Here is a 10,991-nt window from a genome sequence, read left to right as displayed (position 1 = left end):
AAAATATAACACTACAGAAAAAAAGATGAGTAATAATAAAAATATAATTAATTATATTATTACACCATTTTAAAATGATAAACATCTAAAAACTCACCTGTCACGATGGATGCGTGTAAGAAGTAACCAGCAATGAATGAGTGTGTGAGTGAATGAGGTTATGACATGCAGTTTTAAACCACTTTGGCCACACCCATTTATCGGTTTGCCGTGGAGTGCTGTGTAGTGCAGTGCACACACAAGCACGTTTGTGTGTATACTGTGTTGTTACACATGCCTGGCTCATGGCCATGCAACAAAAGAACACCACACAGGGCAAACATTAAACAAAAGTATTTATTAGGATGATAGTGAGATTAAACAGAAAATAATAGGTTTTAATCCTAAAGTAAAGTGTAGTGCATTAAATATGGCTGCAGGAGACTAAAGGAGATATACACACTGAAGCAGACAAATCCTCTATGCTTCATGAAGCCAATTAGCCCAATCATGCATGCGCACACCAGTACACGCACCTGGCTGCAAGTATTCCGGTAAGTGTGTGTGTGTGTGTGTGTGTGTGTGTGTGTGTGTGTGTGTGTGTGTGTGTGTGTGTGTGTGTGTGTGTGTGTGTGTGTGTGTGTGTGTGTGTGTGTGTGTGTGTGTGTGTGTGTGTGTGTGTGTGTGTGTGTGTGTGTGTGTGTGTGTGTGTGTGTGTGGTTGGGTTTGGGTTTGTGAAATGGCTAAAAAGATAGCCCAGATATACTCAAAGATGTACACGCGATAATGTTTCCTGTATAAAGATACGGGTGTGTCGTTATACTTTGAGTTGGCAAGTTTACTCTCCAGATTTTCATCTGAACTAGGCAGACATTTATCACCCTCACAAGTGTGTGTGAAGGAGAGAGAGCTTGCAGGTGTATGAGGGTGCTTTTTTATTTTCCACACAGATTGGCCATTGAACAGCCGCCATGGCAGTGTACTCTGGGAAGAGAGGAAAGAATAACAGACATTAGAAAAGGTAATTGTCAAATAAACAGCTATAGGGGTTAGATAATAAGATGTTAAACAAACTTAAAAGGTTAATTAAACTAAAGTGTGTGGCTTACATAAAACAAAAGATCATGGCTCTTAACTTTACCATCAACAAACAAGCAAAAAGGTTCAAAGAGCATTTGGATTTATCCATAATTGAGGTGATAACTGTACTTAAAGCAGTGGTTCTCAACCTTTTCAGGCTGCGACCCCACAACATAATCATATTTGAACTGGGGACCCCTCACCCTGACAAGCACTTGGAGTTGACTTGGTTTGAAATAGTATTGTGAAAATAGCAGATCGAGGAGACAATGTGGTATTTTCACAATTTCTGCCTCTTTCTTATATTATTTGACAATTTGTAGTATAGTTTGTTGGTTACTTTTGATGCAGTAATGGTATTTTTCTGCAAATTGGTATACGGTGTGTCTGTAGTCATTAAACAAAACGGGTCTTTCATATTTCTCTTAGCCCAATTGGCTAAGATTGGCTTCCAAAGTTTGCAGGAGTGCTCCATTTTGAACAAAATGCCTCAAATCCTGAACACAGCGTGTGATTTCCCATTAGGCCGAGTAAGAAATGCCACTTGAAAAATTTCGAATCAGCCTCATGGTGGCGCTATAACAGGATTATTAGTAATTTTTCCCTATAACTGCACCGTAAAACTGTTTTGATTTTTCAAATTCCATCCTGAAATGGCTTTGGATTTTGTCCAAATATCACGCAAATTGGTACACATTATCTCTATAGTCAAGTGATCAAGACAGATCCGTCCGATTTTTCCTATTCCATCCTGATGGAATAGGACATGGAATTCCGAACATTGCTGGCCCACAATAATTTACCTTACTGGTCAGGGTGATGTTTGTCGCTGTGCTAGTGGCTGCTATGGGCTGGGGCGGCGCCTGTCAGAGTTCCTCCCGGTGGGGGCTCCTCATTGGCAGGTGAGCCAGTAGGTTAAAACAGCAGTAGGGACACAGAAGGGAGGATCAATTGTCTTAACGGATTCATTTGAAGAAAAAGAATAGTATGAAAATAACTGGGTACACAAAAAAAAGTTGTCTACTTTTGGCAATTATATTTATCATCATCTCTTGAACCACAGGACATTATGCAAATGCTGTTAAGTGAGAAGAGCCTGGAGGCTCGAGGATCTCTGTCCCAGCTCAAATCAGTGTTTGCAGTGAGAGGCCTGAGTATTGAAGGAAAGGTCAAGGAAACAATCCAACATGTCTGGGATTTGGATTTCATCACGGTAATATTCCGAAAATATGCATTGCATTGCTTTAACTTTCCTCATACTTATATAATGTTTCCATGCATGTTCTGCAATACACATCACCTAAACCAAAAACAAATGTTTTTTTGTTTCCTACAAAGTTTGTGACTTCCACTTACATCACTTTATACGCTGCTACCGAGTGCAACCTTGAAACTGTTGATCAGCAGCCTTCAGACTTCCCCACAGACGCTGAGGCCCAAATGGAGTGGCTTAGTGGACTCTCACACAGACTGGTGGACTTGGTGTGGATGCCACCACCTCAAGAACACATAACTACTGCTGCTGCCACTGCATGTCTCTCTGAAGTAGAGAGGAATGAAGTCTGTTTCTGTGGAGAAGGTAGGTAAATAAGAGCATGCTTTAAGTTATAAAAAAAAAGACTAATCTAGATGCCTCCGAAGCTACAGACTTACAGTATATTAAACAAACCCTTCATAAGTGAACGGCTTAGTAACTTACAATTACTTTGCTGGCCAAAGTCCCAGTCTGGATTTTGGCCACTTCACAGCACAGAAACGTAAATAAGTGCAGCGCTGTGATCGATTTGTCCTACAGGGCTACAGTAGGTGACACTTGGTCCGGAATGTACATCTGATTATGGACATATACAGTTAAGCCTCCAGCATAAAATTAAATCCCCACTTTTTGTCATTCTGTGGAACCCAGTACGTTACTGCCATGCAGCTAAATCCTTTTTTTACGGGGCCAGGCACAAGCATGGCTCCGTTTTGATATTGGCATTATTGTCTCCGCCAGGCCGATAGGCATGTCGAGAGAGTATGTTTTTCCCCCTGTCTGTCCGTCCGTCCGCGTGTCCGTGAGTCCGTCCGTCCGTCTGTGACCAGCTAATCTCCGGCACCGTTGTCTTGATCGCAACAAAACTGTGCACACACACTCCCTGGATGCCACAGCAGAACCTCTGCCCCAAATTTTTCACATGGGTATTTTATAGCGCCACCAGGAGGCCGATTTGTGCAAAACATTTTTTGACAGTACTCCTACAGATTTTGTCCAAAGATCCCGCAAATTGGTACACAGTATCTCTATAGTCATTAAACGAAACGGGTCTTTCACATTTTTCATATTCCATCCTGATTGGCTAAAAATGTCTTCCAAAGTAGGAGTGTAGGAGTGCTCCGTTTTGAACAAAATGCCTCAAATCATGAACACAGTATGCAATTTCCTTGAAAATTTCCACGCATATTTCCACTATGCCCAGGAAGAAATGCCACTTGAACATTTTCAAATCAGCCTCATGGTGGCGCAATGACAGGCCGATTCTTGTTTTTACCTATAACTGCACCGATCTGTGTAAAACTTTGTAAGCGCACTCTCTAGAGGTCAAGGAAAAACCTTTGCCCTGCTTTTTTCACATAAGTCGGCCACCAGGAGGCCGACTTATGTAAAACACATTTTTTTATATTACTCCTTCCAATTTTATCCAAATTTTGCGCACATTGGTACACATGATCTCTATAGTCATGTGATCAAGACGGATGTGTGTGATTTTTCATATTCCATCCTGATTGGCTAAGATTGACATTTAAAGTTTGCAGTAGTGGCTTGTTTTGAACAAAATGACGCAAATCATGAACGCAGCGTCCGATTGCGGTCAAACTTTGCACACACATTCTCACTATGTTGAGGAGCAAATGTCACCCTTTTAACATTGGCCTGTTATAGCGCCACCACCAGGTCTAATTTAGCAAAACACATTTTTTGAACAAAATGTCTCAATTCATGAATGCAGTGTCTGATTGCCGTGCAAGGCCTAAGAAGAAATGGCACCCTTTTCACATTGGCCTATTATAGCGCCACCAGGAGGCCACAATAACCTACCTGACCTGGCGGAGACCTGTGCTCCGAGGAGCACTTTTTCTAGTTTGGTTGTGTTATACCGTAGAACCAATTATAAATTACGCTAAAGTGTGATATTAATTATCGGAACTCATTTTACTATGATATGCTATGATTTTGACAAAAGGGTTATTATTGTGAATTATTGTTGATTTAATTCATTTTTATCCCTTTTATACTTTGAGACTAGTCAGTTCTTCCTTAATATTACTTTTTTGATCCTGAAGAAATAATCAAGAATGTGATTATATTATTTTGGTTTATTTTATTGTTTTATGACCATACTGTATTATGACTGATTGTCATTGATGTTAACAAAGGACATCTGCATTTCAGTTTGGTTGAAACATTACCCTGTATAGTAATGATGGGAGATAACTAGACTACGGTCAGCTGGACATGGGGTCAGCCCAAAAAGTTTGACAAACAACAATGGAGGAACCAAACACGTATTAACTGATATACTGATTTGTAACTTATGTATTAGTGAGCAGACACACCCTACATGGGCACATTTCCTAATAATGATAACTAAGGCAATCCGGTACACTTCCCCTTCTTGAGATTCAAACTCCCTTTACTGTGGAAGTTCCCAGTAACTACTTCCCAGTAACAGCTGTTAACTACATCGACGTGTCTGTTTTTCTGTTTTTCATGGCATGATTACAGGTGGTCCATGTCTGTCTCTTCTTGGCTAATGAGGAGTCTCATGTTCCATGTCATTTTTCTGGCTCGAACCTTGCCCTGTACATATTCTTCAGGTATGCCAGCATGAAAATACTGTACTACTGTCACAGAGATACGTTGATACAAACGGTAAAATACATTAGGGGGCCCCTGGTTTGACTATTGTCATGGCAGACCCCTGAACAGTGTTTGTGCCAAGTTTGGTGCAGATAGGGGCAACAGTGCACCTGTGGAACCCCGGGGGCCCCTGATGTGGCCCCTGAGGGCCACATGTGGCCCCTGGTGTGGCTATTCTGATGGCAGATCCCTGACTAGTGAATGTGACAAGTTTGGTGCTGATCGTATGTATGTAGTACTGTATGTACTGTATGTACAGTACGCATGTATGTATGTACGTAGCATGAACACATGCAACTGATTAAATTAATATTAAATGTCTAAATATTGAATCGCTTGAATCAATGTTTAGACACAACTGTCTGAAGTGCACACAAAAATACAGATAAGTAGAAAAGAAAATAAGGGGGTGCATATGGACCACTTCTTTGAGTACTACAGAGTTTCCTGTAATGGTGGCCTCCAATTTGCATATTTAGGAGTCGGCTTACCACTAATTACATTAAACATACCTTACACACATTGTCTGACCCTCAGAACATAGATATAGACACTTTATTTTTCAGTTTTGCTTGCCTTGTTAAATTTGTTCAACATTGGCAGCCATTTTTTAATGCAAATTTGAAGGTTAAAAACAATAAAATTCGTTTGGGAACCATGTTATTCAGATTCAGCACCCTTGTCTTATGTAAAATAGTCAGCTTCCCAACTTTTACAACCCAAATACCATTTTTTTCTGAAATCCTGATTAGTGGCAGTGCCCACCTGGCTGTAATTGCCATGGGGTGGGGGTGGGGCAGTCCAAGCACTAGTGTGGATCTTCTGCAGGCAAAGAGTGTGAAGCTTGTCTCAAAACTGAATGCGAGTGTTGGTGTACTCACAAATGCAGATTCAACAATTCACACGCAGAATTGATTATTTACAAATTATATTTTATGATAAATGCGCCTGCAAGTATAAAAAGTATAAATTGCAAATGATGTATTTACAAATAGTTTGTACAAATCATAGCACATATACATTTACATAGCACGTATGTAAATGCCAACTTACAAGTACAGTAAGTTAGATAGGAGAATACATTTGTAAAAATGTTCTTATAAAGCGTGACGTTTGTCTCAAAATGATGTAACAGGGAAAAGGAATGTGTGTGTTGGTCTACTCACAAATGCAGACTCATCAATTGACACGCAGAATCGATGATTTACAAATGATATTTTATGATAAATGCACACACAAGTATAATACATTTTTGTAAAATGTACAAATTCATATTCAAAAAAGTCACAAATAAATAATGTGTGTTTGCAGATTGCAAAACACATTTGTGAATCATGGAAACACATTTGTAAATCATGGAATATTTGTGCATCATGGTATTGGATTCACAAATAACTTTGAGACAAATCTCTCCCCATATCTCTTCAGGTACATTCCTGGGAGAGCACACCAGGGTTTTGAGAAGTTTACTTACCAGCAGAAAATCAAAACCCCCAAGAAGATGGGGAAGATAATGAGGAATATCTGGCTCAGGACATGGAACAGTGACAAGTAAGTAAAAGCAATCCTAAAAAGGTTTCATTTTAAATATATTTAAATTACATATAGTCAATTTTATTGTATTGATTTTATTCTATGTGCTAGATATAATTATATATTACTAGACCATACCCGGTCGGCGCAGCGCATCCGTGGGGGGATATGCGCACATGATCTGGCAACCCGGGAGGCAGTTCGTCCCATAGCTGGGCAGGCCCGTAACCATGGCGACAGTGTTTGACACAAAAACGCTAATAAGAAGCTGAGATTTGATGAAATTGAAAAACGGGCTTCACAGTTAAGTTCAGATGGTAATGGTCAATGGCTGTGTGCAAAATCAGAGCAATTGGTCCAGCCAGTGGGGAGAACCGGGTAGCTTCACCACCACTACAAACACCACCACTACAAACGCACAGAGGTTACTAGAATTATAGTAGGATTATTATTATACAAAGATGACAAAAAGTACATGATTTATGGACCGTTTCTGACTCATACAGTCATGAAACCTGATGAGACAATTCATGCTCCCTGGATCGTGAACCCTAATTATTATTTATATGTGAATATACCTCTAGCATCACCCTGCAACCCAGTTGGGTGTAAGGAGCTTTCAGACTTTCTGGCATGAATTCACTAAAGATTTGTACAGTTTTTTCCCCCATTAAATCCACACAAAAATAAAATGAATATGCACTTTTGTGAATTACCCTGTTTGTGTCCAAGCCACCATTTATGCTTGGACACATACATTATTGCAATCAGATGCAGCAAAACACAGGCAAATAATTATCACTCATCGTGAAAACTTTACCCCGACCTTGAGATGGGGCAGATGGCAGGCACAATTCATGGTGCTGTCAGCTGCTGCAATTCATTCTTGGAGAATTCATCAACGTTCAGTTTAATTGTACCACAGTGGTTCTCAAACATTTTCATGTCAAGGACCTCCAACTTTATATGTATTTGGAAATATCTTGTGCCAGGGACCCCAATAAGAGAGCATTTAGTAGATTGTCTATTTTCGAATAGCCGAAGCATAAAATAAGGAAGTGATTTTGATGGTATATTAACACATTTTGTTGGGGATCCCCTGGAACCCCTTCAAGGGCCTTTGGGGGTCCCCAATCCCCATTTTGAGAACCACTGTTGTACTGCATGAAATCCTATACTTGAAACCAACCATGTTGAAACACAATGGACATCATCCACATGCATCTAAAAGGCCTATTTTGTACTTTTCCTTCTTGTGATTTTTAACCAGGACCACCATTGATCAATCAAGAGACTATAAGGCACAAAGACATGTCGTCGCCTTGCTAAACTAATGGCCTATGTAATTTTTTAAAGTCTTTCAGGAAAAATAAAAAAACTGATCCAAAACAAAACTGTATGATATTTCTTAATCATTTCACCCAAAATGTTTATAACAAATTATGACAATTAAAATAGAAACAACACTTTCTGTCAGTTATGTAACATAAGAGATTTAAATAGGTTTAAATAGGATTAAATCTGACTTAGGCCAAAATAAATGTATGTATATATATTTTTTTAATGGCCTAAATTAGTAAATAATTTGGCCTAAGTCACACTGGGGAGATAGGCCATTATACTAAAAGGGGAGTGAACAGCATGATCCTTTTCAATTAGGAGATGGGCGATTTTACCAGAGGTGGCCAGTGTCATGAGGAGCTGACTTAAACAAAAATAACATTTTCCTCAAAAAATGACTTAGGCCATTAGTTTAGCAAGGTGACGATGTGTGATCTCTCCTGCAAGGATGCCTGTTTGACCACATTTACACAATGGACCAGTTATCTGATGGCAAATTAACCTTTGTCAAGTCCCACCGTGATCCCGTCCCTCTTGCTTTTTTGGACAAAAACAATCCTCTTTCCATCCACTACAAGGAACATCTTTGGTGCGGTATACCTGGGCATTAAGTTGTTGTGCTTAGTTTTTCCCCCCAAACTGGATATTTTTTATATATTTCGGTCAGGGACCAATCAAGAAGGCTGACAATGGGTCAATTAGGCAGTTAGCCTATGTTGTATTTTGTGATGTATTTAAGGAGGAAGAAACCCTAAGCTGACTTTGCCATTTGTTTTCTGGGTCAGGGTCAACTACAGCAGGGTAAAAACATGGCTGACCATATAGTACATAGTGATGTAAGCAACACTGCAGCTAATCAAATGAACAATGGATGTGTCAGATTTAGGTTGGCTACTATTTATGGTATTGGCACACCCATGGCTCTGGGCACACCTCTAACACACCTGTCCCATTCATTTTATTAGCTGCAGCTGTGTTTCTTACTAACCTTCCATGTATTTAATCTGCTGTACCTTTTAATGGGGGGAAAAATCTGATTCAGTGAAGCAAGTCATTACGGGGCCAGGCTTCCAGCATGGACCCGTATTGTTATTCTGATTATTCCGTTTCTTCTTCTGCCACTTTTGGCAGTTCTGGCTGAACCGTGCAGTCGCTTTTTATGAAACTCGGCCATATGATAGATGGTCATGAAAAACGATCAAGAAATAATTCTCACAATCTTTCGTCAAAAGGTGGCGCTATAGCACTCAATTGAAAAATGCCAACTTTGAACAGGTGCAACTCATGCCCTGTTTCACCTACAGCCATGAAACTTCGATGCACACATGCGTCTCCTCATGCTGAACAACTTTCACACTCTGACTTTTGACCTCTGACCTTTAGATCTCCCACCATTTTGAATTATATGAAAAACAGTTAAAACCTATCTCCTCCTGGGATTTTTGAGTAATCTGCACGAAACTTTTTACACATGAACTTTGGACCTATGCCAAAAAACGTTTGCAAAATATTTTCCATAAGTGAAAAAATGAAGCTTTAATGAGCCAATGAATATTGCAGTTTTATGACAATTATTCATCTGCCCCTAACACATACATGCAGACTTACCATTCTTTGAAACTTTGCAGAAATGTAAAGGGCCATTCCAAATATCACTAAAACCAATCTTACTCCAATTGGTCAAACGGGGGCGCTATAGCAATTTTTTTTAAATGCAAACTTTAAACAGGCAAAAGTCATGCCTCGTTTGGCCGACAGCCATTAGACCTGCTTACACATGTGCCTTGACTAATGAGGAACACATCTATCACGTTGACCAGTAAGCACCGCCCTTAGATTGTCCGCAATCTTGAGCAGTTTGAAAAACACTTAAACCCAGGATTTTTCAGCTATTTGCGTGAAACTGTATCATCTGTGTGATCTCCTTTCACAGGTTCTTGTATGTTGGTGGCTTCTCGCTTAAATGTGTGCCCCACAACCTGAAGGTCACCAGTTCAAGCCTCACTTGGTGCAGACTTCATCTAAGTTGCATTTCACACAACATGACTATCAATGAATACATCTGCAATTGTTAAAGATAACATGAAATACTTAATTGAGTGTTTTTTACATACAGCTGATCTACAATCTCACAACTTTTCAGATAGCAATGAGAGTATGTTTTTTCAATGTATAACATACTTCATTGTGAAAATAGCCGATGTACAATCTGACAACTTTTAATGGTTTGAGAGCTTGTAGATCGGCTACTTTCACTAGTTTTGCTTCTGAGGAGATGTACAATTTCTTCATTGGTAAATGGTTTGTGAACGAGTGATCTTAGTGTTAGTGAAACAGGGGCTTGGGTCATGACAGAAGGCAAGCGTTTGTCATCCTCAACAGACAACATCAGCCTGGACAAAGCTATAGCACTATAGGTAGTGTTGCAGCTACCTAAGAGTGCCTCACGACCGCAAGGTTGCTGGTTCAAGTCTCACTTGATGCACACTCATTTAAGTTGAATTGCAAAAAACATGACTCAATCTATTCCGTTTCCATGGCTCTCTCTCTCTCTCTCTTCAATCTATTCCGTTTCCATGTCTTTCTCTTCAATCTATTCCGTTTCCATGTCTCTCTCTCTCTGTCTCTTCAATCTATTCCGTTTCTATCTTCAATCTATTCCATCTCTCTCTCTCTCTCTCTCTCTCTCTCTCTCTCTCTCTCTCTCTCTCTCTCTCTCTCTCTCTCTCTCTCTCTCTCTCTCTCTCTCTCTCTCTCTCTCTCTCAGGGGCGGCCATAGTACGATTCCAGGCCAGGTCAGCAAATGTGTCGATGAAATTTGTCATCGACACAAGCAAGACTCTTAACCCCTAATTGCTCACAGGCCCTCATTGGAAACAAGACCGCAAGGACTTTCATGAACTGACCTGTTAAAGGAATTATCATTTCTCTTTCTCTCTCCTGGCCCCGTATTATCGCTGCTTGCAGCTATATTTCTGCTTGCATTCCGATTGCGTAACAAATCAAGCGATATAAGTTCAGTGTATATCTGTTATATATATTTTTGGGGCATACACAAAATATGATTTTGATATTTTTCAACGTATCACACACTTACATTATTGAATACTTTGTCTTGGCATACAGAAATAGTTATTTTGGCTGATCACTCTATGTT

The 10,991-nt window shown here is 39.8% G+C and overlaps 1 protein-coding gene across 1 annotated transcript in view; it reads left to right on the top strand.

Moving 5' to 3' along the window:
- Positions 1-7,789, top strand: part of LOC311061009 (uncharacterized protein) — a 42,752-nt gene extending 34,963 nt beyond the window's left edge. The window contains exon 17 of the mRNA XM_084079478.1: positions 7,764-7,789. The gene's annotated coding sequence lies outside the window, so the exon portion shown is untranslated. The remainder of the gene's footprint in view (positions 1-7,763) is intronic.
- The last annotated feature ends 3,202 nt before the right edge of the window (positions 7,790-10,991 follow it).

Source organism: Gymnoscopelus microlampas, assembly GCF_963454915.1.
Source record: "Gymnoscopelus microlampas genome assembly, chromosome: 14".
Classification (NCBI taxonomy): domain Eukaryota; kingdom Metazoa; phylum Chordata; class Actinopteri; order Myctophiformes; family Myctophidae; genus Gymnoscopelus; species Gymnoscopelus microlampas.
Note: the sequence above shows the minus strand (reverse complement) of the source record. Positions and strands in the feature narration are given on the sequence as shown.